Below are 15752 nucleotides of genomic sequence, written 5' to 3'. Positions count from 1 at the left end.
GGCTGCAGCTTCTACTCAGTCCACTAAGAGTGAGTATCTACAAATGTTTACTAATTTTGCGCAATGTGTAATTAGCTTTTTGTGTTTACACTATTACTTCAGTATATAGTGTGTAATATTATATAATACATAATATTGTCGAATAAAATATATTCATTCACCAAAAAAACTATTTTCATTTATTGTCCAGCGTATTTGACTCTGTAACTTAAACCAATTTTTTGATTATGTCCAATAGGTTTGACGTTGTGACTTTATAAGAATGTTAATTATTTGCTGTCCAATATATTAGACATAATGACACAATTTTTATTATCATTTCATTTTTGGTCCAATATATTAGACATAATGACACAATTTTTATTATTATTTCATTTTTGGTCCAATAAGCTAGATAGAATGACTCAAAACCTTTATTGGTGGTCTTTGCTCTGATTTGTTTACTTACCAAGGTAAAAAAACTTCTTCATACGAAGATTAGAAGAGTTTTAGGTTGATTGTAGGTGGTATCCTACAGCTCTTCAAACTACACCCACAATCCCCTAATTACAAACTAACATTCGATATATATTCAACATCCCTTTCACTCCAATCCAAGTCACTCGAGCTTATAATTGAACACTTTGGAATGGATCTGAATGAATCTTTGCTTGAAGCTCATGTATTGATTCATCAAAATATTAGGGATATCATAGGTACACATACCCGGGCTAAAAAATAACAATGAAGCACATCATTGACTCGATCACAGAGACCAACATGGAGAGCATGATCCTGGAGGTTTTTAAACTCTGCAAACTCTATATTGTACATCTGGCTAAAACACCGACGCTTTTCACGACTTCAAGTATTTATTTCATATGTGCACGTGTGTATGTGCCTTTGTATGTGAATACATGTCGTATAACTTGAGCTTTTTCTAAGGTGAGTGCGTTTGGGTTTGAGACTTTACCAATTATATCGGAAACCATCTTAAGGTATTTTTCCTCTCTCAATGAAATATATGATCGACAGGAAATGGGGATTTAAATTTCTGGAGTTGATGATAGGATCAATTAAGACCTAATAATTATAGCATATATTTGAAACGTTAATAATTTCTTAAAGTTCCCTAAGTTGAATTGAAGGGAAGCGACTCGGACTCGGAGGGACTCCATACGATACTTGGCTGGAGTTAGAATCCTAGTAGATATTTATCAGTGAATGGGTTATTGGAGTAGATGGCATCATATCGCGTGTGAGATCATTATATTCCTTCCCGAGACGTAGTTGAAAAAACACACGGATATGAATCAGATCTTTTTTTATAAATTATATTAATACTACAAAAAGAGGAGGGACAATTCTTCTTTTTCTGATTTTTTCTTCTATTTTATGTAGTCTGTGTCTGTTCCTCTCTCTATTCGTTCCCATAAAATAATATGAGATTCTTCATCTCAAGGATTGCCATATAATCCGGGATTCCCCTACGTACATTAGTAGGGACATTGTATTTTTAATTTTATCAATCGAAGAGATAAATATTCAAACATCATTTGCACTCATATGTATATTTTTCTCCTATATTTTTTCAAACATGAAACATGAATTGAAATACGATCCCAAATTAAAAATTATAATTTGAAATTTGTCCAAAATTATACATTGTGGACACTTTTTGAATGTGTTTTTAAATCTTTAATAAGCTCTTTAACGATGTTTTAATGAAAATATTTGGATACAAACATCTTACTAACATATGTGTCAATATTTTTGTTTTTTTAATCCCATATATAACGCACGATGTTCATATAAAATACATGACCGTAAGCACCTCATTGATATATCCGACGATACGTTTTATAAAATAAATTAGAAATTATTGAAAAATAATAAAATTTATTAGTAGTTATTTTTAAATAAGGTCTGATAAATAGAGTCAGTTGAGGCAGAGAGCAACAACGAGTTAAACAATATATTTCATTATATTTTTACTGACTACCAAAATGTAGCAGATATATTTAGTATAATTCTTGATACATATTTCTTTAATGCAATATCTTTTCTTATTCTATTGTATAATTAAAATTTAAAAGAGTATGTTTTTTAGAATCAGGTTTCAAAAGTTAATAATCTTTGACTACTTGGAAAAGGATTTGCAGTTATGATAATTTGGATGTTCATACACCATTGTATTCTAGAATTTTTCCTACCCATGCTCAGCTAGATTATTAACAACGTTTACTAGTTCAAACAAAATTAATTCAAGAACTTATTTTGAATCAATGGCCTTTTTATAAATTATATTTTTTAATCGTAGTTATGGATAAAACTTCAACGTATTTATAAAAGATACTTTTGATGTTCTTTTGAGCATTTACTGACTTTGGACAGCCGCTTTTTGGCTTTTTATGATAGACATCAGTCTTATAAAGCTTCCGGATCGTATTGCCAATGATACAAACGTTTTTTGAGTCATCTAGACTCCGGTGAATTTGTAAGAGCGTATTTCCTTCATCGTAAATAGCTTCAAACGCTTTCCTTAATAAATGCAGAATGGCTAAATGTTAGATTATTTTGTATATCCTTTATTGTATTTTTTGTGGGGGTATTAAGAATTGAGTTTAAGCCAATCAGATTGCAGATTATAATTATGATTGATAGAGTAGCAATGTGTTAAAGGGCTGAGCGCTGGATAAATAAAAAAAAGATGTGGAGTTGAATTTAGGTTACACCTCCCAATAAATTATTGAATAACTTCCTTTCTTGTTCATATGAGTATAATTTATTTTACTCAGAGTCACATTTACTCCCTCCTTTTTGATTTAGTAAGTAGTCAGATAAATCTTCTTGTTATCTATTATTTTCACAGAGGGGTGGAAATATCAAAACAAATATTCGAATTTGTCTATGGATGGCTGATAAATATGATATATTTGAGATATAGAAATGATCCTTCAACTCAAAGATATTCAACCTTTGAAAATTCAGATATTTTTATAAACTCTAATTTGGCTAAGATAAAAAAATTTGAAAAAATACTTTGTTAGATTTAATATTAATTTTTAATTTAATTAAGTTATATATTGTCTCAAGAAATTTTGAACACAGATTATAAAATGCTAATGTACATTTGTAAACTTTGAAATAAGGTTCTTCATAGAAAGAAAAAGAAATTGCAGTAGTATGGGGGAGTCTGATTAACTGGGCATTAATATAAAAAATTAAAATAAGTTTTTTTGGGTACCATTACGATGTAGATATTGGATAATTTGCAACATGTATCGGTTTTCTAATTCGCGTTCCGATATATCAACCCACGTCAACTATTTACACATATATGTAAGTTAAAGTGTACTGCAATTATAAAAGTTTTGAATTTGATATCTTATGATTTTTTTAATTTTGATACATTATATGCATCAAAATTAGAAAATACCTTAAGTTGTAAAAAAATAAATATATAAATCATAGAATCGTTTTGATTTAAAAATCTTTAAAATATCTCGTTAATTGATTAATATTTTATTTAGTGATGTCCAAAGGCATTTTTATAACTTATATGGCATCATTATTACCACTCCGTTAGTGAATTAGAATATTAAAGATATAAAAAATGCTTCTTATACCTCAAAATATAAGTTTTATCGTCAGTACTTTTTATTACGGTTTCATGACATTTCACTTATTTAATCAATGTTCAGCAAATTCAATTAACTGTTTTGTATTCAAATGTATTTCTTTCGATTTATTGAATTTTTTTTTTAATGTGAGGAATGAGGCGTACAACATTCTCCAAAAAAATTAAAATATTACTTTTTATAATTTGTACAACCTCATCATAAACAAATGGACACTAAATTTATTTTAAAACATATAATAACAAATATTTCATAGATATTTTAAGGGGGAGGCATTCTATACCCACACTTTTTTTTCCAGATCAAGGAGACTAAATAGGGGTTAAATTCAAAAATTAAAAAGTTACTGACGCCTCAAAAAACAGCTGTACGAATAAGAATGTTTTCTAAATTTTTGGAAAATCAAAAAAGGTTTTTGCAAAAAAATTAATCTTTGAAAATTACCCTTTTCGTTTTTGTTTTGTTTTTTTTAAAGCAAAAAAATGGACATGCAATGGAATATTAAATTCGGCGATAAAATAAAGTTCGTAGAAAGTTCTCAGGAATTTTTTTATACATATAAGTTTGACACATAAAAATTGTCGTTCAATTGAAATATAATTTTTTGAATAAATCTTCATTTTTTTTTCATCAAACGTCAATTTTCAATTTTTACGAAAAAATACCACAAAACTATGTATGTTTTCTAAAATTACAAATCTTTAAAATAGGGTATTTGCAATTTCTGGAACATTTATTCACTAATTTTTACAATATTTGCTAAAATAAACGGGTTATCGAAGGTCATTTTTTTCGGTGACATTATTATTATAAGACCATTATAATGTTAATATTCATATTTACACGATATTACAATAGAAAAACATTTTTATTTAAAAATCGGCTATATAAAAAGTTGAAAATGCTAAAAAAATTATTAATATAGGTATTATAATCATTAATGTTCTTTATATTATTTTAGTATTTGGATGCTGAAAAAATCCTAATAAAGCTTTCCTGTTAGAATTAGAAAGGAAAGTAGCAAAGGGTTGCAAATACATAACAGAAAAAAAAATTTAGACAGTTCGATTGTAAAAGGTCTTGAATGAGACATTAAAAATTTTCCTATCCCTAAAGGTACATTGCCTAATAGGTTGTACCTAAAAGTCGAAAGAAAGTGCCCATTTGTACATAAATAATTTTTTTTACAATGTATAACGACATATCCAGACAATTCTTTGAATTTTTATCTAAAAATATATTAATAGATTTATAGATTATATATCCTCAAAAAAGACACCCAAAAAAGAACCAATACAATTTGATGAATATTTTGGGAGAAGAGTTTTATAAACTTTGCTGCAAGGAGATATGAGATGGTGAGGAAAGAAGTAAAAACAATTTACACCAATCAGATCCTCAATTATATAATTCGCCAACAAATCCTTATTTATATTATTTTCATAAGTACACACACATTTGGTGATTAACATTACACCGACATTTTCTCTTCCCAAGAAATAAAAAATAATGAGAACATCTTTGAAAATATAAAATTTAAAATATAAATTGCCCAAACTACCAAGTACAAAAATTGCACCATACATTAAATTCAGGGAAAAGTAATTTCGTATTTTCCACCGTTTTTTTCACTAAGTATATCTTTTGTTTATCATTGGTCAAATCCAACCATACGATAAAACGTTGTAAAGGTTTTAGTCTATACTACAGGCGTCTTTGCAGAGTATTGCACTTGGCCGGTTCAGTGATGAATTATTGTGCATAGAGGATGGAGGTCTCAAAGGAAGAAAGTCACTATATTTTAAATTTTATGATCTGAAAGGAAAAAACGCATCCAATGCAAACCAAATTTTTTTGGATGTATACAGGCTTGATAGTCTTTCGGTTCGTGTTGTATTAAGTGGTGTTTTTTTCTCCTGCTCAATTTTGTCCTCTATTGTGAATAACTCGAGAAAAAACCTAATTTATCACATCTTTGATTACCCCCCAGAAGCTGTGGAATGTTAAGAAAGGGGGTTCCTACAGTCCTACAATTCGGACAAGGACAAGAGCTTCTACAAGAAGGGCATTATAAAGTTGGATTCTCGTTGGCAACAAGTTATCAATCAGAACAAGGCACTTTTGGCTTAAATCTGATGATTGAAACACTTCTTCTAAAGCATTGAAATAAAGCGAAGAATACGAAATTACTTTTTTCCCAACATATACATACATAATCAGGGATAATGTGGTCAGTTTTAACACATTATATTAAAAAGATAATCAAAAATGGTATAACTATTGCTTACTATGATGTGAATTAGACCATGAGGTTGATTTGTTAATTACCGTAAACAACTTCCAGACGTGATTAGTTACATGTACGTCTTTGTAAATAAACGCTATCATTCGGAAATATTTGTAGTCTCATACTAACTGAATTAGCCTGTTTTGATAATGTACTTTGTGCAATCGGGCATGCATAAAATTGATCCTTTAATAACATTTCAACATAGGAATTAGCAATTATTAACATAAAGTGAAGAAAATAAGTATTTGATTCCTTGCAATTTTGTAAGTATGCCAACTGACCAAGAAAAGAACGATCTTAAATTTTTGTTGGTAGGCTTGTTTAAAATTGAGGGACTCATCTTTGCAGGTTATCAACAAATCTTTAATGTTTTGAGGCTGTTTCATTGTAAATCTTGGCCTCACCTTCCTCCACAGATCTTCTACAGAATTGATATTTGGAGACTGGCTAGGCCACTCCGTTAACTTAATTTTTTTCTTCTTCAGACATTCTTTTGGTCTCTTGAACGTATCCTTCAGGTAATTGTCGTGCTGGAAGACCTACGAAAAAAACATTTTCAGTGGCATTACTGAGAGAAGGAAGTTATTGCCCATGATTTACCGGTACATAGCCCTATCCATTCTCTTTGCATTGTAGTGAGTCGTCCATTCTCCTATGCTGATAAACGTCCACTAAACAAAATATTTCTACCACCGCTTGACAGTTGGGATGGTGTTCTCAGGGTAAAACTCAGCACTTTTCTTCCTACAAGCAAGGTGCAAGTTTATGCCAATGACATCGATGTTGGTGACGGAGTATTTATTGAGCGGATGGAATTTAATGCCACTACAGGATATTAATCGATTATGGGATTGTGTTTTAGCAATAGTTTGCTGAATGTGATTTTAGCTGTTTTAAAATCATTAACAAATTCCTATAAGTAATTCTTTAAGTTGATCCCTCACCTTCCTCATGATCCTAGATACCGCACAAGACAAGTTCTTTCATTGTCCCCTCGATCGAGGACAATTGATCGTTTCGATGGTATTGCAGACCATTCTAGTCTTATGCAGGTATACAATTTTGTCTCGGACGTCTGTGGACCGCTCATTAATCTTGCACATTGTGGAGAGGTTGTAATCTTATTGACTGACTCAGTGCTTTTACAGTTAGTGAGTAGTGACTGACGTTTTTTGTATAAGTTCACGAGTTGATATTCAAAGTACTTTCGTCTAGTAAAAGGAATAATCTACCTAGCCTGTTGGGACCAGAATACTTGCGGGTGACTAGAAGATCAAATTTTAAACAATCAAATACAAACCATTATAACTTTTATATGATATGGGTTTCTCGATTTTCACTATTAAAAAAAATCTACCATCAAAATTATTAACATTTCATTTCTTTATGAGTATTCAAATTGACAAATTTCGCGAGGAATCAAATACTTATTTCCTTCATTGACTTTCCTGTTTTAAGAATTTATATTACAATTGGTCCACAAACACAATGAATATGGAAAAATTGATATTTTTTCTTTTAACAACTTTCATATTTACGCGAGAGATATACTAACAAATGAATTTATAAATAGGCATTTAAGCTGTATATGTTGTTTTGTTCTTTGAAATATTTGTAAATTACTTTGGTATCATCACATCCCCCTAAAAAATGGGTTTAATACAAAAATACATAAACAGAGAATACCATCGTCACTAGGATTAATCAAACACCCAATATTTTTTCAAAATGTTTGTGATTTTGTTATCTATTCTCTCAGTTGTCTTTGCAAAAAATGAGTCAAATTGGAGGTAATCTATATGGACCACCAAGTACTTTTATATTTTATTGACCCATTGAGTACATACAAAACGCAATTTTTCTTTGTTTTTTTAATCAAAACTAATCATGTTAGGTTTTAAATTAAAGCTTTTAATGCGAACAATCTAAAAATGTAAATAATATGGAAAAAAGAAAAAACAAATCGGCAAAGGTTAGTAAAATCTCAAAATCAACATCATACAATTTTTTATTTGGTTGAAGTCCAAAATGTACGATCCCACCGAGTTTTTGGCCTCTCAATTCGCTAGAATTGAAGCCTTTTGTCTATTTTGTATGGGGAATGAGCTTGATTGAAGGTCATAATAGCACTACAAGATCCCTGAGAGCTGGGACAGGGAGAACATTCTGGACTTTACGCTGTGTATTGGTAAATCGGTTATAGATAAACTAGATAAGCTATAAAGAAAAATAAAGTATATGAGTAAGTTTGAATTTTGTCTCTAATAATCATTGGAATAAACTTTAAATTACATACCAATTAGTATGCATGAAAAAAAAAAATGTTTGGATTTGAAGCCCATCTTTTAATTATGTAAAAAAATTGACAAATCGAAATTTGCAAAAAAAATGCAAAAACTGATTTGCATTAATTTTGCAAAAAGTAGAGAACAGCATTTATATGCATTGTAAAAGAGAAACAAAAACCTACCAAGGTTTTTTTTTTATTTGCAAAACATTAAAGTTAAAGGTAATAATATCGTCGAAAAAAAATATTTGATAATTTTTGTAATATTGAAATAATTATGTAATAAAATGTTATATAAATAGAAAATATGTTTAATGTTTTTTTATATGTATTTTGAATATTTTATGAGTGACACAATATATATTTTAAATAATAGAGGTGTGAGCTGATTTCTTACACAAGCTATTGTATTCCCTTAAATGGGTGGAGCAAATACTATTTTCTTATAATACTCATATGAGTAACATTTTAAAAGTAATCAAAATCGATCAAAAAATTATATAGGTTGTCATTAATGGGTTAAATATATATAAAGTTGATTATTTTTAAAGGTTAACGGTAAAAAAAAATTGTCAACTGTACTATATTATTAGACGGCTTAGATGACTTCAAACACTTTTTTTTAAATAATTTTTTAAAGAATATTAATGATACTGCTAACAATATATATTATGATGGGGCCTAACCCTCCCAATACTTGTAATTGATTTTTTTTAAATACTTTAAAATCAATTGCATTCCACAGGCAGATTAAGCCAATCACTATTTTGTGTAAAATATGTCCAAATATCTCTCTTTTAACCTGTAATTATTTATGTTCCAAAAATATATTGAAATTCAATCAGAAACCTTGTCACCCAAACTTGTCTGTCATTTTTGACACCATTGTATATAAGTATATTATTTCAAGAAGTATCCTGTCCTCCAATCTTACGAAAAAAGCATCACTTTTGTACTAGAACTACCTTAGCCGTCATTTTATAGGCTAATAGTTTGCTATCTTTTGTGTAGATAGTTACTTTAGTTAATTTTTGTCTACTTAGAACAAAGATAAAGTTTGCCAAATTGTTTTTTTTTCTTTTAGAACTTTTCTGGTTTTGATACATTTTTCAATAAAGAAGTAACAATTTCACTGTTTTATGGCTATGTTTTCCCGTTGTTTTTAACTATGAGCCAGAATGTTTTAATTACAGTTTATTAATTGTGTTATCGAAAGTAAGAAGTTTTGTTGGCATTGTAATAGTATTAATATAAAGATTGATAATAGGTATAGCTAACTATGTTATATGAACAAAAGCGAACCTGTAAAATTGCTCTGGAAGAAAATCACCATTGTATAAGATTACTAAACAGTTAGTACAAGTTTCAAGTTGGATACTACTTCAATATATAAATATTGATTATTCATTTTTTTAAATAAGAACCAACAATACATTTGCTTTTGTGGTAAATTTTTAAATCCGAATATTTTATATTTCTGTGTTCGAAATAACTCAAAGGAAAAAGTTTAGAATCTACTGTAAATAATTAATATTTTTTTTAATCACATTTTAAGCATCAAAATTCATAAAGTCATATTTTAAAAAAGTAAGACGTTAAGTACTCGAAAGTACATTAAATTCACCACAAATATGTAATCTCTAGCATTAGATCGGTTAATTTTCTCTTAAATGCAAAATTTCCTTGGAAGCCAAATTAAGCTGGCAGAGAGACAATTTTGGTTGTTCTAAGGAGACTGTTAGGATATTATTATAGGGGCATTCCATGCCCAAACTTCTAAAAATTTCAAAAAGGGTAACCAAGAACTCACTGTCTATGGATGAGTGGCTAATTTTGACGTCATCAGTTCATGGAGGATACTATAAACTCAAAAAGGTTTTTGTCAAAATCCTCCTTAGCCTTTACGTTCAAATTTATCTAAAATCCCAACGTTCATAGACAGACTTGTTCTTCGTACTCTTGAGCTCTTGCAAGAATTTGATAATAATTCCAAGCAATTATTTTAACATAGTGGAGTTTTTGACAATAAAAATAAAGAATTTGCCTGTTTTGTTAACTCTGTCCATAGTTTGCTATACAAAATTACAAGTGTGGGCGCTCTCAATACCGTTTGTAGGAGTTCCAAATGAAACAAAATTTTACATTGGGGAATCTATAGACTTTCCACATTTTTTACAATAACACAAATTAAACAATTTGGGATAAAATATGGGATCACAACATCCTGAATGTGTTAAATTATTTTGTCATCATTTTTTTTAAGAGTTTTGCCAAAGTTTCTTATGGAAAAATGTTCTACAACTAATTGTCCCAGCATTATATAATACATAATACATGTATGGTTTATTTATGATAAAAAAATAATTAAGGATAACTTATATTTATATCTATATTATTATTTTTTCTAAAAAGAGTAGTAACAATTTTTATATTTATTGAAATATTTCAACAAGTTTAAGTTAATCTATAAACGAATTTTAAACATAATTTAAAAAAAACAATAAGTGAGTTGTTCATGTTGAAGTGCGAATTTAGTCAATTTTCGAAAAGTTTTTGTTTTTGATGAAAAAATTTATATTTGATTTTGCTAAATTTATATGCCCATGTCTCATAAGTAAATTAATCGCAGGATTTCAAATTTTCATACTTAAGCTTAATCTACATCCTGAAAAAAAAATTGTAGATCCTCAGATATTTGAATAACTTCCGTGGTCGTTTTAGTGTGGAATAACCCCATTATATAATTTAAAAGAGACAAAATGATGATGGCAATCTTAAAAATCTATACCTATGCCAATTTATTTTTTGATGTCAAAGTAAGAAAACCGTCAAAATGATGACTGTACTTAACAAAACTTACTTCAAATATATTCGAACATAACATATTAAGACCCAATTTTATGGGATTAGTATTCTAAGTTGATATACGTAGGTTGCTACTTATATTTCGTGCAACAAAGACCTTACAAATATGTGTTGTAAGCTCCATCTTTTGTATCCAGTTCATAGATTGGTATTTACAAGTATCAACTTTAAATAACGTTGTCTTATTTACACGTGATTCGAGTATTTTATAGTGATTTGAAACAATCTTTCCAGTAAAAATTTGGAATTGACTTGTGAAGTGTGAACACTTTCGTAGAATCATTTCTCATAACTTTCGACGTAGGTTATCAAGTCAACAGTGCATCAATGAACTTAATTCCTTATATGGGGATAATTTACCATCCTACAGTACAATAAAAACTGGTTGAACGAATTCAAGCGAGGCCGGAGTTCCTTCCACAACGAACTTCGTGAAGGTAATTCAAAATAGGTTTTTATGTCAGAATACATAAAAGCTACGCATGAGATAACAATACAAGATCTTCATTTGACTTACTACTGGGGTATCAGTATGACCTCAATCTGTATGATACTGCATGAAAGTTTGGCGGTAAAGAAGATATATTCACGTTGGAACCCAAGTAATCTTACATATGATCAAAAAAAGGCAAGTGTCGATTGGTGCCAGAAAATGGGGATTTTTTTGTTCGAGGTGCATGAAAAGCTTTGTGTAATATTTACACAGGTCACGAAACATGGATATTTGTATATGAGACTAAAGTAAAATAGCAATCGACTGTATGGATCTTACAAGATGAACCAAATCCAACAAAAGTTGTTTTTGGGAGAAGCTCATCAAAGCAAATGGTTTCCTGATTTTTTTTTATGGTTTGATAGATGTTGTAGCTTTAATGGCGTTAAATCAATGTAGAAAACTTTAATGGCAATGGTACACGATCATTTGTCTGGCGGAATTCTATTAGTTGGTAATTTGCTTTTATATTTCATACAGGCAACTTACAGAAAATATAAGTTAGAATTTATTTTATTTTCTTTATGAGTTTCATTATATTTGAACAAATCAGAAAAAAAAATTAATGCATAATATTTTTAAAAGAGAGTTTTAAATATGGGTTATTTGAAGATTCTAAAAAATAACCACATTTATTATGGTATTGCTTATCTCAAAACATTTTTAATGTGCTTTTTTTTTTTTTTTTATATATATATTACACCAAAAAGTAGAAAACTGTATATTATATTTTAAGAAATAAATTTTCAAAAGAAATAAATTAAATAACTTAGGAGAGTAAAGAAAAAATATACATATTTTTCACAGAAAAAAGATAAAAACATCTTAATGTACACCTTTTTCATGAAAAATAAAAATGTTAGAAGGGAAAAATTTATTCATAAATTGACTTCATTCCTTCACTCTTTGTATGTCTAATTATACTTCATTAACATGATTTAATTAGTCCGGAATAAAAACAACATACCTTTCATATTTAAGTCAATTTGAAATTAAGAAAATTGTTGTAAAACAAAAGAGAATTAAAAAAACAACAAAAAAAAACATGAGAGATAAATTTAATTCCTCTCAAGACGTAGGCAATGTGTTGAAATATATAACCATTGATTTTTCATAATGAGGAGTATAAAACAAAGCCAATTAGATTATGAATGACACTGGTCAACAATAGGAATATTTAAAGGTTTTAATTATAGTGTTGATTACTTGGATTATAAATAATCAACTATCTGTGATGAGTATATCGTAATAAATAAGGATTTTAATAAATTTTTTGGTTCACTAAATTTTTAAATAACCTGTTCAATTTAAAAAAAAATTAATACATTTTCTAAAGTACATTAACTCTCCCTGATTTTTAATGTTAATTTCATGAATGTTTACTGTTCAGGTTATATTTTATGAATGAATTTAGAAGGAAATTAATAACGCTTTGGTTTCATTTATTTTTCAGAAAAACAGATAATTTTAAAGCAATTAACAGTGATTTTTTTTGTCAAAAGTCAAATGTCAACACAGAAGAACACTAGAAGATTTTTTTTTTTACAATTGACTGCGGATTGCATTTTTTTCTTTGATAAATCATATCAACTTATATTTAAAAATTATTCACCTATTCAGTACTAATTGCACTTACAGTAACCTAAATGTATCGTCACAATAAAAAAAATGAAAAATTGATTTATTTTTTGAAAGGAGTATATGGCCAAATTAAGTATCATAAATCAAATGAAGGGACAAATTTGTAGCTAAAAAATGTTTGAATATCTCAACTCATCCCAAAAATTTGAATAAAAAGGCTATAATTGAGTCAAATATGCCTAAGAAATATTAGGTTGTATGTACATATAAAACTAAAAAATAAATATAAATTTGTTCTTTTCTTGATTTTTGTTCAAGATTGATTATGTGTTGACGCATCACATATGTTTCAGCAGCAATATTTATTAGATATTTTTTAAACAAAAATTTCATGTCGTTTTTTAACATGACATTAGTTCAATTTCGGAGGAATAAATAACATTATTGTATGTATCAAAAAACAAAAAATTAAAAATAAATCTGCAAGAAATTGAGATATTTTTTGCCTCAAAGCCCTTAAATACAAACACTCGAGAAAAAAAATAACCATTTTACAAATAGTCAAACAAAAATAGAATAATTACGCAAACATATCTTTATATATATCCCTAGAAAATTGTGAAAAAAAAAAAAAAAAGCTGAATGTTTTTTCCCAATATTTTATTGGCAAAAAGACAACTTTTCTATGAGGTTTTTTTCCTCCCTTGTGTTTGCCCATATCTGATCAATCATTTCCAGATATTTTCCATTAATGGAAAATAACATTAATAACGCCACCTAATCCTTAAACTTTTGTCATTATTTATCGTAACAAAAAAAAAATAGGGGAAACCAAAACAAAATATTATATTTGTTATTCCATCATCTAATGATTTCATTTCTATTTTATTTAAATAAATAAAAAGAATTTTTATTTTATTTTCAGATACCTTCAAATTTATTTATATAGTCTAATAGGTCTCAAATAATTGGTAATATTGTATAAATAACCTACATTTAGGACAATGTTAAAGTCAAAAACATTAAAAAATTAGCTATTTATATTAAAAATTCATTTATTTACCTCTTTAAAAACTTTGATTACAGCCAACTTCACTCTAAAAATCACTACACCTATTTTTTAATATATTATTAAAATAAATTCGTAAATAGCACACTTTCATTTTAAAACAACATTAAAGGCTTAAAAAAAATGATAAGAATAGTTTAAGGAGAATAAAAACAAATGAGCACAATTTTGAAGCTATGGAATCCACGATATAATTCCTAATGATTTGGTATTACCCAGAGAAGCTTGATTTAGTAATGAAAAATAATAAAAAAAAGAGAGACACACGGAGACAGAGAAATGCGTTTCGGTTTCCCCTTCATGTTCTTCCTTTATTCCTTATAACTATTTATCGTCGTAACATTATGTGTTTTCTTCGTCAAAAAGAAAGGGGTGGAGTTGGATTGTGGGAAAAGGAAAAAGAGAGAGAAAGAGATACAAATACAGATTGAAATTTGGAACAAAAAGATGTACAAAGTATGAAAAAAAAGTCAAAATCATTGGCTCTTTGGTACAGTTTGGAACTCTATAATTACATTTTGATAAAATTTTGAATATTTCTTTGTGTAATTAATTTTTGTTTTCTTTTATTTATTAAAGGTTTAATGTGATATTTATAATTCCGTTTGAAAATAAAAAATATACTATCTAGAGTAAGTTTTGATATCATAAACAAAAAAGGTAGATAATGTTTAATTTGATATAACGTAGCATTCAACCTAAATGTAGATCAAATTATAGCTTAAGTGTCTTGTCTAACTTCTCAACATTTTTAAGCATCCCTTATTTATAAAAAATAAAAACATAGTTCCCCAACTGAATAAAGGTACACACTAAATATATTTCTTTCCGAACAATTAAATGTCCCGAAAGTTTTTAGAATTAATTAATCGTTTCCATTTTTTTAATTCCTTTTCTAATTTATAAAGTCAAGTCAATAATTAAAGACTCAACTCAAGTTAATAGAAAACTCATTTATATCCAATAAGAATAGACATGATAGATTAAGAGAGTTCCGATGGAGATATAAATTATCCAAAATTATGTTTAACGGTAAGACGATAAAAATATCTTAAAGCGGAGACGGAAATATTTTCCTTTTTAGACTCAAATAAATAATAATATATTTAACTTTTATAAAGTATTCCAAAACTTATCTATCTGATTAATCCACTCCTCTTAATTCAGTTTTATGAATTTAGATATAGTTTTTGTTTTATAGAAACCGATTGGTGTGAGGCCATATAAGTCATATACACTTTATATAGTCATTTGTCTATTTTCTCAAACCCTTGTTGATGATGATTCCAGGTCTTCAATATTCAATATTTCAAAGGTATTTCTATAAATGTTAATACTTTTGCCATTTACGATTCGACCATCTTTGTTGTATGAGCAGGCGCTCTGTTCTGTTGGAACAAAAAACTAAGCATTCCAGGCAGCTTAGTGAAACTTTTTTTTTTTTTTTTTTTTTGATCAAATAGTTGACTGGTGTTAATTGGTATCCTTTAGAAACTAAATAGGTGGGATTTTCTCGTACAACATATATCATAGATGCTTAATATATT

At 28.2% G+C, this 15752-nt stretch overlaps 1 protein-coding gene across 1 annotated transcript in view; it reads right to left on the bottom strand.

Annotated features, from left to right (window-relative positions):
• LOC121129889 (zwei Ig domain protein zig-8) overlaps window positions 1-14437 on the bottom strand; it is a 137292-nt gene extending 122855 nt beyond the window's left edge. The window contains exon 1 of the mRNA XM_040725590.2: window positions 14200-14437. The gene's annotated coding sequence lies outside the window, so the exon portion shown is untranslated. The remainder of the gene's footprint in view (window positions 1-14199) is intronic.
• Window positions 14438-15752: the final 1315 nt, after the last annotated feature.

The sequence above is a fragment of the Lepeophtheirus salmonis genome, chromosome 14 (genome assembly GCF_016086655.4).
Source record: "Lepeophtheirus salmonis chromosome 14, UVic_Lsal_1.4, whole genome shotgun sequence".
NCBI classification, from domain to species: Eukaryota; Metazoa; Arthropoda; class Copepoda; order Siphonostomatoida; family Caligidae; genus Lepeophtheirus; species Lepeophtheirus salmonis.
Note: the sequence above shows the minus strand (reverse complement) of the source record. Positions and strands in the feature narration are given on the sequence as shown.